Source organism: Procambarus clarkii, chromosome 12 (genome assembly GCF_040958095.1).
Source record: "Procambarus clarkii isolate CNS0578487 chromosome 12, FALCON_Pclarkii_2.0, whole genome shotgun sequence".
Taxonomy (NCBI): Eukaryota; Metazoa; Arthropoda; class Malacostraca; order Decapoda; family Cambaridae; genus Procambarus; species Procambarus clarkii.
Genome location: NC_091161.1, coordinates 38,386,687 through 38,406,977, shown reverse-complemented (window position 1 = coordinate 38,406,977; position 20,291 = coordinate 38,386,687).

Genomic DNA, 20,291 nt, shown 5'->3' with positions numbered 1-20,291 from the left:
TCAAGACACACGCGGACTCAAGACACACACGGACTAAAGACACACACGGACTCAAGACACACACGGACTCAAGACACACGCGGAATCAAGACACACACGGAATCAAGACACACACGGACTCAAGACACACACGGACTCAAGACACACGCGGACTCAAGACACACACGGAATCAAGACACACATGGACACTGACAAGATCCCAAGGTGGAGATAAGGGAGGCAATTTGAGGGGACACAAATGGCATCCTGGACTCAATACCCCAGGGATAATGACACGGACACGGACACGGATACGGACACTCATAGACTATAACGGACACGGACACACGGAATCAATACACGTACTCAAGACACACACGGACTCAAGACACACACAGAATCAAGACACACACGGACTCAAGACACTCACAGAATCAAGACACAAACGGACTCAAGATACACACGGACTCAAGACACACACAGAATCAAGACACACATGGACACTGACACGATCCCAAGGTGGAGATAAGGGAGGCAATTTGAGGGGACACAAATGGCATCCTGGACTCAAAACCCCGGGGACAATGACATAGACATTGACACGGACACTAACTAACCTAACCTAACCTAACCTAAGACTAACCTAAGACTCTGACGGACACGGGAACATACGGAATCAAGACACACGCGGAAACAAGACACACTCAGGAGACACACACGAAATCAAGACGCATAAGGAATCAAGGCACAGACGGAATCAAGACAAACACGGAATCAAGAAACACAAGGAATCAAGAAACACAAGGAATCAGGACCCACACGGAATCAAGACACACACGGAATCAAGACACACACGGAATCAAGACACACACGGAATCAAGAAACACACGGAATCAAGACACACAAGGAATCAAGAAACACAAGAAATCAAGGCACACACGGAATCAAGAGACACAAGGAATCAAGACACAAACGGAATCAAGACACACACGGAATCAAGAAACACAAGGAATCAGGGCACACACGGAATCAAGAGACACAAGGAATCAAGACACAAACGGAATCAAGACACACACGGAATCAAGAAACACAAGGAATCAAGGCACAGACGGAATCAAGACACACACGGAATCAAGACACACACGGAATCAAGACACACACGGAATCAAGAAACACACGGAATCAAGACACACTCGGAATCAAGAAACACAAGGAATCAAGGCACAGACAGAATCAAGACACACAAGGAATCAAGACACTCACGGAATCAAGAAACACAAGGAATCAAGGCACAGACGGAATCAAGACACACACGGAATCAAGAAACACAAGGAATCAAGAAACACAAGGAATCAGGACACACACGGAATCAAGACACACACGGAATCAAGAAACACACGGAATCAAGACACACACGGAATCAAGAAACACACGGAATCAAGACACACACGGAATCAAGAAACACAAGGAATCAAGGCACACACGGAATCAAGAAACACAAGGAATCAAGACACAAACGGAAACAAGACACACACGGAATCAAGATACACAAGGAATCAAGGCACAGACGGAATCAAGACACACACGGAATCAAGACACACACGGAATCAAGACACACACGGAACCAAGACACATTCGGAATCAAGAAACACAAGGAATCAAGGCACAGACGGAATCAAGACACGCACGGAATCAAGAAACACAAGGAATCAAGACACAAACGGAATCAAGACACACACGGAATCAAGAAACACAAGGAATCAAGACACAAACGGAATCAAGACACACACGGAATCAAGAAACACAAGGAATCAAGACACACACGGAATCAAGAAACACAAGGAACCAAGGCACAGACGGAATCAAGACACACACGGAATCAAGACACACACGGAATCAAGACACACACGGAATCAAGAAACACAAGGAATCAAGACACACACGGAATCAAGAAACACAAGGAATCAAGGCACAGACGGAATCAAGACACACACGGAATCAAGACACACACCGAATCAAGAAACACAAGGAATCAAGACACACAAGGAATCAAGGCACACACGGAATCAAGAAACACAAGGAATCAAGACACAAACGGATTCAAGACACACACGGAATCAAGAAACACAAGGAATCAAGAAACACAAGGAATCAAGAAACACAAGGAATCAAAACTCAACTCAAGACACATACACGGACAGAGATAAAAAATTTAAACATCTAAGGAATGTGCCGTTTTTTTTATCAAAAAAAAGTTTTAAATTTGTCAACGTGAGAACTGCCAGAAGGTCAATCATCGGCTGTCCAGAGAATCTATCGAACCTGATGCTGCTACAGGAGAGGACAATATGTGCCCTGTAATTGCAACCGTTTCGACAGGCTCGAACGCAGGTCTATCCGGATTAAGAATATGTTCTATCCGACTTGGATAGAACATGTTCAAAGTAACATTTCTAACGTGTAAAGAAGAATGAACCTTTTTTTCAACCTATGCGAGACAAATAATTGAATATGCAGCCCCAGCCTTTTTTCCAACAGAGCTGAGAGTTATGAGTTACATAACTACTGGAAAACTACTTGAGCAATTGATTGATGGTTGAGAGGTGGGACCAAAGATCTGAATATCAAACCTAGCAAACACAACTAGGTGAATACAACTAGGTGAGAACAAACTTACAAAAAGCCACAGTTGTAGATGCAAACTCCATTCATAATTTTAAAAGTTGATATGACAGGAAAATAGACCAGGAGTCATTGCTTTAAACAACCGGCGGCTATATTGTCAGCGTTCAAAAACTGATGCTCAGTCCTGCAAGTACAAATAGGTGAGTACACAGAAATATGAAACATGTATGTGTTCCTTCTAGACTAACGATCGGGGATTCCTGGATCGAAACCCGGCCAGGCAGGACTGAAATTATTGGTAGCGTTTCCTATCACCTAATGCTCTGTTCTCCTAGCAGTAAACAGGTATCCAGGAGTTGTGAGCTTCATGTAGGGTTGCATCCTGGTGAGGGTCAGTCAGGGTCAGTTTAGGTGTTCGATCTTGTGAGGTGGGTGTTGGTTAGGTTAGGTTAGGTTAAGTTTGGTTAGGTTAGGTTAGGTTAGGTTAGGTTAAGTTTGGTTACTTTAGGTTTGGTTAGGTTAGATTAGGTTAGGTTAGGTTAGGTTAAGTTTGGTTAGGTTAGGTTAAGTTTGGTTAGGTTAGGTTAAGTTTGGTTAGGTTAGTTAGGTTAGGTTTGGTTAGGTTTAGGTTAGGTTAGTTAGGTTAGGTTAGGTTAGTTAGGTTAGGTTTGGTTAGGTTAGGTTAGGTTACCTTACCTTGAGGTGCTTCCGGGGCTTAGCGTCCCCGCGGCCCGGTCGTCGACCAGGCTTCCTGGTTGCCGGACTGATCAACCAGGCTGTTGGACGCGGCTGCTCGCAGCCTGACGTATGAGTCACAGCCTGGTTGATCAGGTATCCTTTAGAGGTGCTTATCCAGTTCTCTCTTGAACACTGTGAGGGGTCGGCCAGTTATGCCCCTTATGTGTAGTGGAAGCGTGTTGAACAGTCTCGGACCTCTGATGTTGATAGAGTTCTCTCTCAGAGTACCAGTTGCACCTCTGTTTTTCAACGGGGGTATTCTGCACATCCTGCCATGTCTTCTGGTCTCATGTGATGTTATTTATGTGTGCAGGTTTGGGACCAGCTCCTAGGTTAGGTTAAGTTTGGTTAGGCTAGGTTAAGTTTGGTTAGGTTAGGTTAAGTTTGGTTAGGTTAGTTAGGTTAGGTTTGGTTAGGTTTAGGTTAGGTTAGTTAGGTTAGGTTAGGTTAGGTTAGTTAGGTTAGGTTTGGTTAGGTTAGGTTAAGTTAGGTTAAGTTTGGTTAGGTTAGGTTTGGTTAAGTTAGGTTAGGTTAGGTTTAGGTTAGGTTAGGTTAGGTTAGGTTAGTTAGGTTAGGTTTGGTTAAGTTTAGGTTAGGTTAGTTAAGTTAGGATAGGTTAGGTTAGGTTAGTTAGGTTAGGTTTGGTTAGGTTAGGTTAGGTTAGGTTACGTTAGTTAGGTTAGGTTAGATTAGTTAGGTTAGGTTAGTTAGGTTAGGTTAGGTTAGGTTAGTTAGGTTAGGTTAGTTAGGTTAGGTTTGGTTAGGTTAGCTTAGTTAGGTAAGTTAGGTAGATTGGGTTTAGGTGTAGGCTAGGTTAGGTTTAGATTAGGTTAGGTTATATTAGGTTTGGTTTTAGATTGTGGTAGGTTATAGGTTAGGGTAGGGTATAGGCTAGGCTAGGTTAAGTTAGGAAATAGGCCAAGAGTTATTGCTATAAACAACTGACGGCTTAAAGGCAGACTCTAAGATTAATGCTCGATCCTCCTGGCACAAATAGGTGAGTACACATATATGTAACATGAATGATGTGTTCCTTCTCGACTCTCAATAAGGGATTCCAGGGTTCGAATCGCGGTCGGGCAGGGCTGTAATTGTTGGTAGCGTTTCCTATCACCCAATACACCTGTTCACCTAGCAGTAAATAGGTATCCAGGAGTTAGTGAGCTACTAGCATCCTGGTGAGTGAGGGTTAGTTTAACCTTGTGGGGTGGGTGTTGGAGACCATTTTATAAGCCTAACATGTATATATAGACTGCCTGTCTGCCTGTCCCCCGACTCAAAGAAGTTATATGTATTGACTCAATGAAGCCTAAGTGAACATAATCCAAGGCCTAAGAGTAGTCATTCGTGCTTAGAAGAGGATTGTTTAGGTTTTATAAATAGCGGCGGGTGGCATTTATAAGCGATTTGTGCGAGATCAATGGCATCCAAACATTTCCATGTTGGTGCAATAGTCCACTTTTGGTTGGTTTGTTTGACTATAAGAACTATCATTAATGGAGAATTGGCTGGTATGTGTGAGTATCCTCCGCCGCAGTTACCATTATCATCACTCACTCACTCACTCACTCACAAGTTATTGGTTACCACTTGTATACAATAACAACGGCCATACTACCACTTAAAGGACACTGCTTCTCGTCCCATTAGCCAAGTTAAGCAACTTTCAATTTGGTTAGTAATTGGATGGGTAACCTGCCTGGTAACACCAACTGCTAGTGCTGCTGATGGCATTCATATTTGGGCAGTCCCTGTGGATCAGTGGTAAGGCACTCACCTCGCGCTTCGCAAGCGATTTCGCCTGGGTTCATATCCTGGCTGGCAGGGGAAGAGCGGATTGACTAGGCACCAATCCTTAACTTAACGATTATCTTCACGAAGCAGTGAATGGGTACCTGGTTGTTAAACGGTTTGTCGGGTTGTGTTCCAGGGAAAATTAACAATGAGTTTGTGTGTACTCACCTAATTGTACTCACCTTATTGTGCTTGCGGGGGTTGAGCTCTGGCTCTTTGGTCCCGCCTCTCAACCGTCAATCAACAGGAGTACTAGTTCCTGAGCCTATTGGGCTCTATCATATCTACACTTGAAACTGTGTATGGAGTCAGCCTCCACCACATCACTTCCTAATGCATTCCATTTGTCAACTACTCTGACACTGAAAAAGTTTTTTCTAATATCTCTGTGTCTCATTTGGGCACTCAGTTTCCACCTGTGTCCCCTAGTACGTGTGCCCCTTGTGTTAAATAGCCTACCTTCATCTACCTTATCGATTCCCATGAGAATCTTGAATGTGGTGATCATGTCCCCCTTAACTCTTCTGTCTTCCAACGAAGTGAGGTTTAATTCCCGTAGTCTCTCCTCGTAGCTCATACCTCTTAGCTCGGGTTCTAGTCTGGTGGCAAACCTTTGAACCTTTTCCAGTTTAGTCTTATGCTTGACTAGATGTGGACTCCATGCTGGAGCTGCATACTTCAGGATTGGTCTGACATATGTGGTATATAATGTTCTCAAAGATTCCTTTCAGTGTGTGTGTATTTTATAAGAAAGAGACACATAAACATGTGTGTGAATGAATATGTACACCAATTAATAGTGAATGGGCTGCCATGTGTGAGCATTAATGTATACTATGGGCCACACTCACTGAAATATGTTGTCTGTGTGTGTACATACGTGTAATTGGAGTGACTTATCCACGTGAATTTATCTGTGTGTGTATATATCCAATATGAGTGATCCTTGTCATAATTGTGTCAGTTTCTGCAATTTGACTGTCGAGACTGTATGTATGTTTGTATATATATATATATGTGTGTGTGTGTGTGTGTGTGTGTGTGTGTGTGTGTGTGTGTGTGTGTGTGTGTGTGTGTGTGTGTGTGTGTATATGTGTGTGTGTGTGCGCGCGCGCACGAATGTCGCGCTCTGAAATATGTACCTATGATTATTAGAGTATACCATTCGAGAAAAAATGTCTAACAATTTATCGGTCCATTCTCTCTCTGTGCCGGCCTTCCTGCTAAAACTTGTCCACTCATTATGCTGTTGAATATCTATCTCCAATGGTCATTTACCGTTAATTAATATATTATTAAGCAGATAAAGTCCTTTACAAATCTCTTCACCTTTTAAAGCACATATCTTTCTTCTAACATGAATCACTATAACTCATATACTTTCATCAGTTCCAAACACTTTTCTTATTCCTTCCTAAACATCTTTCCTTATATAACCTATCTCCACAAATTAATATCTTAATGATTAACTAGCAACTCCATGCCTCTCCCTCAGGTCCCCCCTCAGCTGCTCCCTGGGCCCCCACCCCCCTTCCAACACCCTACCCCCCAACCGAGGCCCAAATATAACTACCCCTATACCACAATTACCAGAGACCAACCCCCCCCCTTCCCCCAATCCCCGCCTAACAGAGAAAATGGCCGCCACAACGCTATACTTACCCAGCCGAACCGTTCGTTCGCGTATGTACTATTTATTGTTGAAAAAACTTAGAATAAAACAAACCGGATTTTCATTCCCTAGTAAACACATATATATATGTATACAAAACGAGGCCTAGATTAGCACATGTTAGGTATTGGATTGCTTGTTTACCATTCACAAACTCATTTGGACACACACACACACCACACTAAATATTAAATAATACATACCTTTAAACACACACACACACACACACACACACACACACACACACACACACACACACACACACACACACACACACACACACACACACACACACACACACACACACACACGTCAGTTTGCCTAAATTCTCCAATATTCATTCATGAAACTGCCTCACTGGACTGCAACCTCATCGAATAAGCTGTTATGAATTTCTATCTGTCAACACAAACTCACAACTTCACACGTCAATCATTGCAAATGTTGATAAATAGACACTAACTAACCTTACTACGAGATATAAATACAAGTGCAAAATTTAATTCAGAAGGCAACTCCAGCGTGGCCTAGTCGGATAGAACATGTTCTTAATCCGGATAGACCTGCGTTCGAGCCTGTCGGAACGGTTGCAAGTACAGGGCACAGATTTATCTGTGTGTCCCCTCCTGTAGGAGCATCAGTTTCGATAGATTCTCTGGATAGCTGAAGATTGATTGACTGACCCCTTGGAATGTGGGGAAGGGTTGAAATCCGGGGGCCCACGGACGGATACCTGGATCCACTGACCTCGGGCAGGTCTTTCAATTCACCTGGATTTCAGGTGGGGAGAAGGGAGGCAATTTGGGTCGACACAAATAGCTTCCTGGACCCAAAACCCAAAAAGACACCCGGACACACAGGACTCAAGACACACGCGGAATCAAGACACACACGGACTCAAGACACACGCAGACTCAAGACACACACGGACTCAAGACACACGCGGACTCAAGACACACACGGAATCAAGACACACGCGGACTCAAGACACACGCGGAATCAAGACACACACGGACTCAAGACACACGCGGACTCAAGACACACACGGACTAAAGACACACACGGACTCAAGACACACACGGACTCAAGACACACGCGGAATCAAGACACACACGGAATCAAGACACACACGGACTCAAGACACACACGGACTCAAGACACACGCGGACTCAAGACACACACGGAATCAAGACACACATGGACACTGACACGATCCCAAGGTGGAGATAAGGGAGGCAATTTGAGGGGACACAAATGGCATCCTGGACTCAATACCCCAGGGATAATGACACGGACACGGACACGGATACTGACACTCATAGACTCTAACGGACACGGACACACGGAATCAATACACGTACTCAAGACACACACGGACTCAAGACACACACAGAATCAAGACACACACGGACTCAAGACACTCACAGAATCAAGACACAAACGGACTCAAGATACACACGGACTCAAGACACACACAGAATCAAGACACACATGGACACTGACACGATCCCAAGGTGGAGATAAGGGAGGCAATTTGAGGGGACACAAATGGCATCCTGGACTCAAAACCCCGGGGACAATGACATAGACATTGACACGGACACTAACTAACCTAACCTAACCTAACCTAAGACTAACCTAAGACTCTGACGGACACGGGAACATACGGAATCAAGACACACGCGGAAACAAGACACACTCAGGAGACACACACGAAATCAAGACGCATAAGGAATCAAGGCACAGACGGAATCAAGACAAACACGGAATCAAGAAACACAAGGAATCAAGAAACACAAGGAATCAGGACCCACACGGAATCAAGACACACACGGAATCAAGACACACACGGAATCAAGACACACACGGAATCAAGAAACACACGCAATCAAGACACACAAGGAATCAAGAAACACAAGAAATCAAGGCACACACGGAATCAAGAGACACAAGGAATCAAGACACAAACGGAATCAAGACACACACGGAATCAAGAAACACAAGGAATCAGGGCACACACGGAATCAAGAGACACAAGGAATCAAGACACAAACGGAATCAAGACACACACGGAATCAAGAAACACAAGGAATCAAGGCACAGACGGAATCAAGACACACACGGAATCAAGACACACACGGAATCAAGACACACACGGAATCAAGAAACACACGGAATCAAGACACACTCGGAATCAAGAAACACAAGGAATCAAGGCACAGACGGAATCAAGACACACAAGGAATCAAGACACTCACGGAATCAAGAAACACAAGGAATCAAGGCACAGACGGAATCAAGACACACACGGAATCAAGAAAACACAAGGAATCAAGAAACACAAGGAATCAGGACACACACGGAATCAAGACACACACGGAATCAAGAAACACACGGAATCAAGACACACACGGAATCAAGAAACACACGGAATCAAGACACACACGGAATCAAGAAACACAAGGAATCAAGGCACACACGGAATCAAGAAACACAAGGAATCAAGACACAAACGGAATCAAGACACACACGGAATCAAGAAACACAAGGAATCAAGGCACAGACGGAATCAAGACACACACGGAATCAAGACACACACGGAATCAAGACACACACGGAACCAAGACACATTCGGAATCAAGAAACACAAGGAATCAAGGCACAGACGGAATCAAGACACACAAGGAATCAAGACACACACGGAATCAAGAAACACAAGGAATCAAGGCACAGACGGAATCAAGACACACACGGAATCAAGAAACACAAGGAATCAAGACACAAACGGAATCAAGACACACACGGAATCAAGAAACACAAGGAACCAAGGCACAGACGGAATCAAGACACACACGGAATCAAGACACACACGGAATCAAGACACACACGGAATCAAGAAACACAAGGAATCAAGACACACACGGAATCAAGAAACACAAGGAATCAAGGCACAGACGGAATCAAGACACACACGGAATCAAGACACACACTGAATCAAGAAACACAAGGAATCAAGACACACAAGGAATCAAGGCACACACTGAATCAAGAAACACAAGGAATCAAGACACAAACGGATTCAAGACACACACGGAATCAAGAAACACAAGGAATCAAGAAACACAAGGAATCAAGAAACACAAGGAATCAAAACTCAACTCAAGACACATACACGGACAGAGATAAAAAATTTAAACATCTAAGGAATGTGCCGTTTTTTTTATCAAAAAAACAGTTTTAAATTTGTCAACGTGAGAACTGCCAGAAGGTCAATCATCGGCTGTCCAGAGAATCTATCGAACCTGATGCTGCTACAGGAGAGGACAATATGTGCCCTGTAATTGCAACCGTTTCGACAGGCTCGAACGCAGGTCTATCCGGATTAAGAATATGTTCTATCCGACTTGGATAGAACATGTTCAAAGTAACATTTCTAACGTGTAAAGAAGAATGAACCTTTTTTTCAACCTATGCGAGACAAATAATTGAATATGCAGCCCCAGCCTTTTTTCCAACAGAGCTGAGAGTTATGAGTTACATAACTACTGGAAAACTACTTGAGCAATTGATTGATGGTTGAGAGGTGGGACCAAAGATCTGAATATCAAACCTAGCAAACACAACTAGGTGAATACAACTAGGTGAGAACAAACTTACAAAAAGCCACAGTTGTAGATGCAAACTCCATTCATAATTTTAAAAGTTGATATGACAGGAAAATAGACCAGGAGTCATTGCTTTAAACAACCGGCGGCTATATTGTCAGCGTTCAAAAACTGATGCTCAGTCCTGCAAGTACAAATAGGTGAGTACACAGAAATATGAAACATGTATGTGTTCCTTCTAGACTAACGATCGGGGATTCCTGGATCGAAACCCGGCCAGGCAGGACTGAAATTATTGGTAGCGTTTCCTATCACCTAATGCCTCTGTTCTCCTAGCAGTAAACAGGTATCCAGGAGTTGTGAGCTTCATGTAGGGTTGCATCCTGGTGAGGGTCAGTCAGGGTCAGTTTAGGTGTTCGATCTTGTGAGGTGGGTGTTGGTTAGGTTAGGTTAGGTTAAGTTTGGTTAGGTTAGGTTAGGTTAGGTTAGGTTAAGTTTGGTTAGGTTAGGTTAAGTTTGGTTAGGTTAGGTTAAGTTTGGTTAGGTTAGTTAGGTTAGGTTTGGTTAGGTTTAGGTTAGGTTAGTTAGGTTAGGTTAGGTTAGTTAGGTTAGGTTTGGTTAGGTTAGGTTAGGTTACCTTACCTTGAGGTGCTTCCGGGGCTTAGCGTCCCCGCGGCCCGGTCGTCGACCAGGCTTCCTGGTTGCCGGACTGATCAACCAGGCTGTTGGACGCGGCTGCTCGCAGCCTGACGTATGAGTCACAGCCTGGTTGATCAGGTATCCTTTAGAGGTGCTTATCCAGTTCTCTCTTGAACACTGTGAGGGGTCGGCCAGTTATGCCCCTTATGTGTAGTGGAAGCGTGTTGAACAGTCTCGGACCTCTGATGTTGATAGAGTTCTCTCTCAGAGTACCAGTTGCACCTCTGTTTTTCAACGGGGGTATTCTGCACATCCTGCCATGTCTTCTGGTCTCATGTGATGTTATTTATGTGTGCAGGTTTGGGACCAGCCCCTAGGTTAGGTTAAGTTTGGTTAGGCTAGGTTAAGTTTGGTTAGGTTAGGTTAAGTTTGGTTAGGTTAGTTAGGTTAGGTTTGGTTAGGTTTAGGTTAGGTTAGTTAGGTTGGGTTAGGTTAGGTTAGTTAGGTTAGGTTTGGTTAGGTTAGGTTAAGTTAGGTTAAGTTTGGTTAGGTTAGGTTTGGTTAAGTTAGGTTAGGTTAGGTTTAGGTTAGGTTAGGTTAGGTTAGGTTAGTTAGGTTAGGTTTGGTTAGGTTTAGGTTAGGTTAGTTAAGTTAGGATAGGTTAGGTTAGGTTAGGTTAGTTAGGTTAGGTTTGGTTAGGTTAGGTTAGGTTAGGTTAGGTTACGTTAGTTAGGTTAGGTTAGATTAGTTAGGTTAGGTTAGTTAGGTTAGGTTAGGTTAGGTTAGTTAGGTTAGGTTAGTTAGGTTAGGTTTGGTTAGGTTAGCTTAGTTAGGTAGATTGGGTTTAGGTGTAGGCTAGGTTAGGTTTAGATTAGGTTAGGTTATATTAGGTTTGGTTTTAGATTGTGGTAGGTTATAGGTTAGGGTAGGGTATAGGCTAGGCTAGGTTAAGTTAGGAAATAGGCCAAGAGTTATTGCTATAAACAACTGACGGCTTAAAGGCAGACTCTAAGATTAATGCTCGATCCTCCTGGCACAAATAGGTGAGTACACATATATGTAACATGAATGATGTGTTCCTTCTCGACTCTCAATAAGGGATTCCAGGGTTCGAATCGCGGTCGGGCAGGGCTGTAATTGTTGGTAGCGTTTCCTATCACCCAATGCACCTGTTCACCTAGCAGTAAATAGGTATCCAGGAGTTAGTGAGCTACTAGCATCCTGGTGAGTGAGGGTTAGTTTAACCTTGTGGGGTGGGTGTTGGAGACCACTTTATAAGCCTAACATGTATATATAGACTGCCTGTCTGCCTGTCCCCCGACTCAAAGAAGTTATATGTATTGACTCAATGAAGCCTAAGTGAACATAATCCAAGGCCTAAGAGTAGTCATTCGTGCTTAGAAGAGGATTGTTTAGGTTTTATAAATAGCGGCGGGTGGCATTTATAAGCGATTTGTGCGAGATCAATGGCATCCAAACATTTCCATGTTGGTGCTATAGTCCACTTTTGGTTGGTTTGTTTGACTATAAGAACTATCATTAATGGAGAATTGGCTGGTATGTGTGAGTATCCTCCGCCGCAGTTACCATTATCATCACTCACTCACTCACTCACTCACAAGTTATTGGTTACCACTTGTATACAATAACAACGGCCATACTACCACTTAAAGGACACTGCTTCTCGTCCCATTAGCCAAGTTAAGCAACTTTCAATTTGGTTAGTAATTGGATGGGTAACCTGCCTGGTAACACCAACTGCTAGTGCTGCTGATGGCATTCATATTTGGGCAGTCCCTGTGGATCAGTGGTAAGGCACTCACCTCGCGCTTCGCAAGCGATTTCGCCTGGGTTCATATCCTGGCTGGCAGGGGAAGAGCGGATTGACTAGGCACCAATCCTTAACTTAACGATTATCTTCACGAAGCAGTGAATGGGTACCTGGTTGTTAAACGGTTTGTCGGGTTGTGTTCCAGGGAAAATTAACAATGAGTTTGTGTGTACTCACCTAATTGTACTCACCTTATTGTGCTTGCGGGGGTTGAGCTCTGGCTCTTTGGTCCCGCCTCTCAACCGTCAATCAACAGGAGTACTAGTTCCTGAGCCTATTGGGCTCTATCATATCTACACTTGAAACTGTGTATGGAGTCAGCCTCCACCACATCACTTCCTAATGCATTCCATTTGTCAACTACTCTGACACTGAAAAAGTTTTTTCTAATATCTCTGTGTCTCATTTGGGCACTCAGTTTCCACCTGTGTCCCCTAGTACGTGTGCCCCTTGTGTTAAATAGCCTACCTTCATCTACCTTATCGATTCCCATGAGAATCTTGAATGTGGTGATCATGTCCCCCTTAACTCTTCTGTCTTCCAACGAAGTGAGGTTTAATTCCCGTAGTCTCTCCTCGTAGCTCATACCTCTTAGCTCGGGTTCTAGTCTGGTGGCAAACCTTTGAACCTTTTCCAGTTTAGTCTTATGCTTGACTAGATGTGGACTCCATGCTGGAGCTGCATACTTCAGGATTGGTCTGACATATGTGGTATATAATGTTCTCAAAGATTCCTTTCAGTGTGTGTGTATTTTATAAGAAAGAGACACATAAACATGTGTGTGAATGAATATGTACACCAATTAATAGTGAATGGGCTGCCATGTGTGAGTATTAATGTATACTATGGGCCACACTCACTGAAATATGTTGTCGTGTGTGTACATACGTGTAATTGGAGTGACTTATCCACGTGAATTTATCTGTGTGTGTATATATCCAATATGAGTGATCCTTGTCATAATTGTGTCAGTTTCTGCAATTTGACTGTCGAGACTGTATGTATGTTTGTATATATATATATATATATGTGTGTGTGTGTGTGTGTGTGTGTGTGTGTGTGTGTGTGTGTGTGTGTGTGTGAGTGTGTTTGTATATGTGTGTGTGCGCGCGCGCGCGCACGAATGTCGCGCTCTGAAATATGTACCTATGATTATTAGAGTATACCATTCGAGAAAAAATGTCTAACTATTTATCGGTCCATTCTCTTTCTGTGCCGGCCTTCCTGCTAAAACTTGTCCACTCATTATGCTGTTGAATATCTATCTCCAATGGTCATTTACCGTTAATTAATATATTATTAAGCAGATAAAGACCTTTACAAATCTCTTCACCTTTTAAAGCACATATCTTTCTTCTAACATGAATCACTATAACTCATATACTTTCATCAGTTCCAAACACTTTTCTTATTCCTTCCTAAACATCTTTCCTTATATAACCTATCTCCACAAATTAATATCTTAATGATTAACTAGCAACTCCATGCCTCTCCCTCAGGTCCCCCCTCTGCTGCTCCCTGGGCCCCCACCCCCCTACCAACACCCTACCCCCCAACCGAGGCCCAAATATAACTACCCCTATACCACAATTACCAGAGACCAACCCCCCCCTTCCCCCAACCCCCGCCCTAACAGAGAAAATGGCCGCCACAACGCTATACTTACCCAGCCGAACCGTTCGTTCGCGTATGTACTATTTATTGTTGAAAAAACTTAGAATAAAACAAACCGGATTTTCATTCCCTAGTAAACACATATATATATGTATACAAAACGAGGCCTAGATTAGCACATATTAGGTATTGGATTGCTTGTTTACCATTCACAAACTCATTTGGACACACACACACACCACACTAAATATTAAATAATACATACCTTTAAACACACACACACACACACACACACACACACACACACACACACACACACACACACACACACACACACACACACACACACACACACACACACACACACACGTCAGTTTGCCTAAATTCTCCAATATTCATTCATGAAACTGCCTCACTGGACTGCAACCTCATCGAATAAGCTGTTATGAATTTCTATCTGTCAACACAAACTCACAACTTCACACGTCAATCATTGCAAATGTTGATAAATAGACACTAACTAACCTTACTACGAGATATAAATACAAATGCAAAATTTAATTCAGAAGGCAACTCCAGCGTGGCCTAGTCGGATAGAACATGTTCTTAATCCGGATAGACCTGCGTTCGAGCCTGTCGGAAACGGTTGCAAGTACAGGGCACAGATTTATCTGTGTGTCCCTCCTGTAGGAGCATCAGTTTCGATAGATTCTCTGGATAGCTGAAGATTGATTGACTGACCCCTTGGAATGTGGGGAAGGGTTGAAATCCGGGGGCCCACGGACGGATACCTGGATCCACTGACCTCGGGCAGGTCTTTCAATTCACCTGGATTTCAGGTGGGGAGAAGGGAGGCAATTTGGGTCGACACAAATAGCTTCCTGGACCCAAAACCCAAAAAGACACCCGGACACACAGGACTCAAGACACACGCGGAATCAAGACACACACGGACTCAAGACACACGCAGACTCAAGACACACACGGACTCAAGACACACGCGGACTCAAGACACACACGGAATCAAGACACACGCGGACTCAAGACACACGCGGAATCAAGACACACACGGACTCAAGACACACGCGGACTCAAGACACACACGGACTAAAGACACACACGGACTCAAGACACACACGGACTCAAGACACACGCGGAATCAAGACACACACGGAATCAAGACACACACGGACTCAAGACACACACGGACTCAAGACACACGCGGACTCAAGACACACACGGAATCAAGACACACATGGACACTGACACGATCCCAAGGTGGAGATAAGGGAGGCAATTTGAGGGGACACAAATGGCATCCTGGACTCAATACCCCAGGGATAATGACACGGACACGGACACGGATACGGACACTCATAGACTCTAACGGACACGGACACACGGAATCAATACACGTACTCAAGACACACACGGACTCAAGACACACACAGAATCAAGACACACACGGACTCAAGACACTCACAGAATCAAGACACAAACGGACTCAAGATACACACGGACTCAAGACACACACAGAATCAAGACACACATGGACACTGACACGATCCCAAGGTGGAGATAAGGGAGGCAATTTGAGGGGACACAAATGGCATCCTGGACTCAAAACCCCGGGGACAATGACATAGACATTGACACGGACACTAACTAACCTAACCTAACCTAACCTAAGACTAACCTAAGACTCTGACGGACACGGGAACATACGGAATCAAGACACACGCGGAAACAAGACACACTCAGGAGACACACACGAAATCAAGACGCATAAGGAATCAAGGCACAGACGGAATCAAGACAAACACGGAATCAAGACAAACACGGAATCAAGAAACACAAGGAATCAAGAAACACAAGGAATCAGGACCCACACGGAATCAAGACACACACGGAATCAAGACACACACGGAATCAAGACACACACGGAATCAAGAAACACACGCAATCAAGACCACAAGGAATCAAGAAACACAAGAAATCAAGGCACACACGGAATCAAGAGACACAAGGAATCAAGACACAAACGGAATCAAGACACACACGGAATCAAGAAACACAAGGAATCAGGGCACACACGGAATCAAGAGACACAAGGAATCAAGACACACACGGAATCAAGACACACACGGAATCAAGAAACACAAGGAATCAAGGCACAGACGGAATCAAGACACACACGGAATCAAGACACACACGGAATCAAGACACACACGGAATCAAGAAACACACGGAATCAAGACACACTCGGAATCAAGAAACACAAGGAATCAAGGCACAGACGGAATCAAGACACACAAGGAATCAAGACACTCACGGAATCAAGAAACACAAGGAATCAAGGCACAGACGGAATCAAGACACACACGGAATCAAGAAACACAAGGAATCAAGAAACACAAGGAATCAGGACACACACGGAATCAAGACACACACGGAATCAAGAAACACACGGAATCAAGACACACACGGAATCAAGAAACACACGGAATCAAGACACACACGGAATCAAGAAACACAAGGAATCAAGGCACACACGGAATCAAGAAACACAAGGAATCAAGACACAAACGGAATCAAGACACACACGGAATCAAGAAACACAAGGAATCAAGGCACAGACGGAATCAAGACACACACGGAATCAAGACACACACGGAATCAAGACACACACGGAACCAAGACACATTCGGAATCAAGAAACACAAGGAATCAAGGCACAGACGGAATCAAGACACACAAGGAATCAAGACACCACACGGAATCAAGAAACACAAGGAATCAAGGCACAGACGGAATCAAGACACACACGGAATCAAGAAACACAAGGAATCAAGACACAAACGGAATCAAGACACACACGGAATCAAGAAACACAAGGAACCAAGGCACAGACGGAATCAAGACACACACGGAATCAAGACACACACGGAATCAAGACACACACGGAATCAAGAAACACAAGGAATCAAGACACACACGGAATCAAGAAACACAAGGAATCAAGGCACAGACGGAATCAAGACACACACGGAATCAAGACACACACTGAATCAAGAAACACAAGGAATCAAGACACACAAGGAATCAAGGCACACACGGAATCAAGAAACACAAGGAATCAAGACACAAACGGATTCAAGACACACACGGAATCAAGAAAACACAAGGAATCAAGAAACACAAGGAATCAAGAAACACAAGGAATCAAAACTCAACTCAAGACACATACACGGGACAGAGATAAAAAATTTAAACATCTAAGGAATGTGCCGTTTTTTTTATCAAAAAAAACAGTTTTAATTTGTCAACGTGAGAACTGCCAGAAGGTCAATCATCGGCTGTCCAGAGAATCTATCGAACCTGATGCTGCTACAGGAGAGGACAATATGTGCCCTGTAATTGCAACCGTTTCGACAGGCTCGAACGCAGGTCTATCCGGATTAAGAATATGTTCTATCCGACTTGGATAGAACATGTTCAAAGTAACATTTCTAACGTTGTAAAGAAGAATGAACCTTTTTTTCAACCTATGCGAGACAAATAATTGAATATGCAGCCCCAGCTTTTTTCCAACAGAGCTGAGAGTTATGAGTTACATAACTACTGGAAAACTACTTGAGCAATTGATTGATGGTTGAGAGGTGGGACCAAAGATCTGAATATCAAACCTAGCAAAACACAACTAGGTGAATACAACTAGGTGAGAACAAACTTACAAAAAGCCACAGTTGTAGATGCAAACTCCATTCATAATTTTAAAGTTGATATGACAGGAAAATAGACCAGGAGTCATTGCTTTAAACAACCGGCGGCTATATTGTCAGCGTTCAAAACTGATGCTCAGTCCTGCAAGTACAAATAGGTGAGTACACAGAAATATGAAACATGTATGTGTTCCTTCTAGACTAACGATCGGGGATTCCTGGATCGAAACCCGGCCAGGCAGGACTGAAATTATTGGTAGCGTTTCCTATCACCTAATGCCTTCTGTTCTCCTAGCAGTAAACAGGTATCCAGGAGTTGTGAGCTTCATGTAGGGTTGCATCCTGGTGAGGGTCAGTCAGGGTCAGTTTAGGTGTTCGATCTTGTGAGGTGGGTGTTGGTTAGGTTAGGTTAGGTTAAGTTTGGTTAGGTTAGGTTAGGTTAGGTTAGGTTAAGTTTGGTTAGGTTAGGTTTGGTTAGGTTAGATTAGGTTAGGTTAGGTTAGGTTAAGTTTGGTTAGGTTAGGTTAAGTTTGGTTAGGTTAGGTTAAGTTTGGTTAGGTTAGTTAGGTTAGGTTTGGTTAGGTTTAGGTTAGGTTAGTTAGGTTAGGTTAGGTTAGTTAGGTTAGGTTTGGTTAGGTTAGTTAGGTTACCTTACCTTGAGGTGCTTCCGGGGCTTAGCGTCCCCGCGGCCCGGTCGTCGACCAGGCTTCCTGGTTGCCGGACTGATCAACCAGCTGTTGGACGCGGCTGCTCGCAGCCTGACGTATGAGTCACAGCCTGGTTGATCAGGTATCCTTTAGAGGTGCTTATCCAGTTCTCTCTTGAACCACTGTGAGGGGTCGGCCAGTTATGCCCCTTATGTGTAGTGGAAGCGTGTTGAACAGTCTCGGACCTCTGATGTTGATAGAGTTCTCTCTCAGAGTACCAGTTGCACCTCTGTTTTTCAACGGGGGTATTCTGCACATCCTGCCATGTCTTCTGGTCTCATGTGATGTTATTTATGTGTGCAGGTTTGGGACCAGCCCCCTAGGTTAGGTTAAGTTTGGTTAGGCTAGGTTAAGTTTGGTTAGGTTAGGTTAAGTTTAGTTAGGTTAGTTAGGTTAGGTTTGGTTAGGTTTAGGTTAGGTTAGTTAGGTGGGTTAGGTTAGGTTAGTTAGGTTAGGTTTGGTTAGGTTAGGTTAAGTTAGGTTAAGTTTGGTTAGGTTAGGTTTGGTTAAGTTAGGTTAGGTTAGGTTTAGGTTAGGTTAGGTTAGGTTAGGTTAGTTAGGTTAGGTTGGTTAGGTTTAGGTTAGGTTAGTTAAGTTAGGATAGGTTAGGTTTAGGTTAGGTTAGTTAGGTTAGGTTAGGTTAGGTTAGGTTAGGTTAGGTTAGGTTACGTTAGTTAGGTTAGGTTAGATTAGTTAGGTTAGGTTAGTTAGGTTAGGTTAGGTTAGGTTAGTTAGGTTAGGTTATTTAGGTTAGGTTTGGTTAGGTTAGCTTAGTTAGGTAAGTTAGGTAGATTGGGTTTAGGTGTAGGCTAGGTTAGGTTTAGATTAGGTTAGGTTATATTAGGTTTGGTTTTAGATTGTTGTAGGTTATAGGTTAGGGTAGGGTATAGGCTAGGCTAGGTTAAGTTAGGAAATAGGCCAAGAGTTATTGCTATAAACAACTGACGGCTTAAAGGCAGACTCTAAGATTAATGCTCGATCCTCCTGGCACAAATAGGTGAGTACACATATATGTAACATGAATGATGTGTCCTTCTCGACTCTCAATAAGGGATTCCAGGGTTCGAATCGCGGTCGGGCAGGCTGTAATTGTTGGTAGCGTTTTCCTATCACCCAATGCACCTGTTCACCTAGCAGTAAATAGGTATCCAGGAGTTAGTGAGCTACTAGCATCCTGGTGTGCAGTGAGGGTTAGTTTAACCTTGTGGGGTGGGTGTTGGAGACCACTTTATAAGCCTAACATGTATATATAGACTGCCTGTCTGCCTGTCCCCCGACTCAAAGAAGTTATATGATATTGACTCAATGAAGCCTAAGTGAACATAATCCAAGGCCTAAGAGTAGTCATTCGTGCTTAGAAGAGAT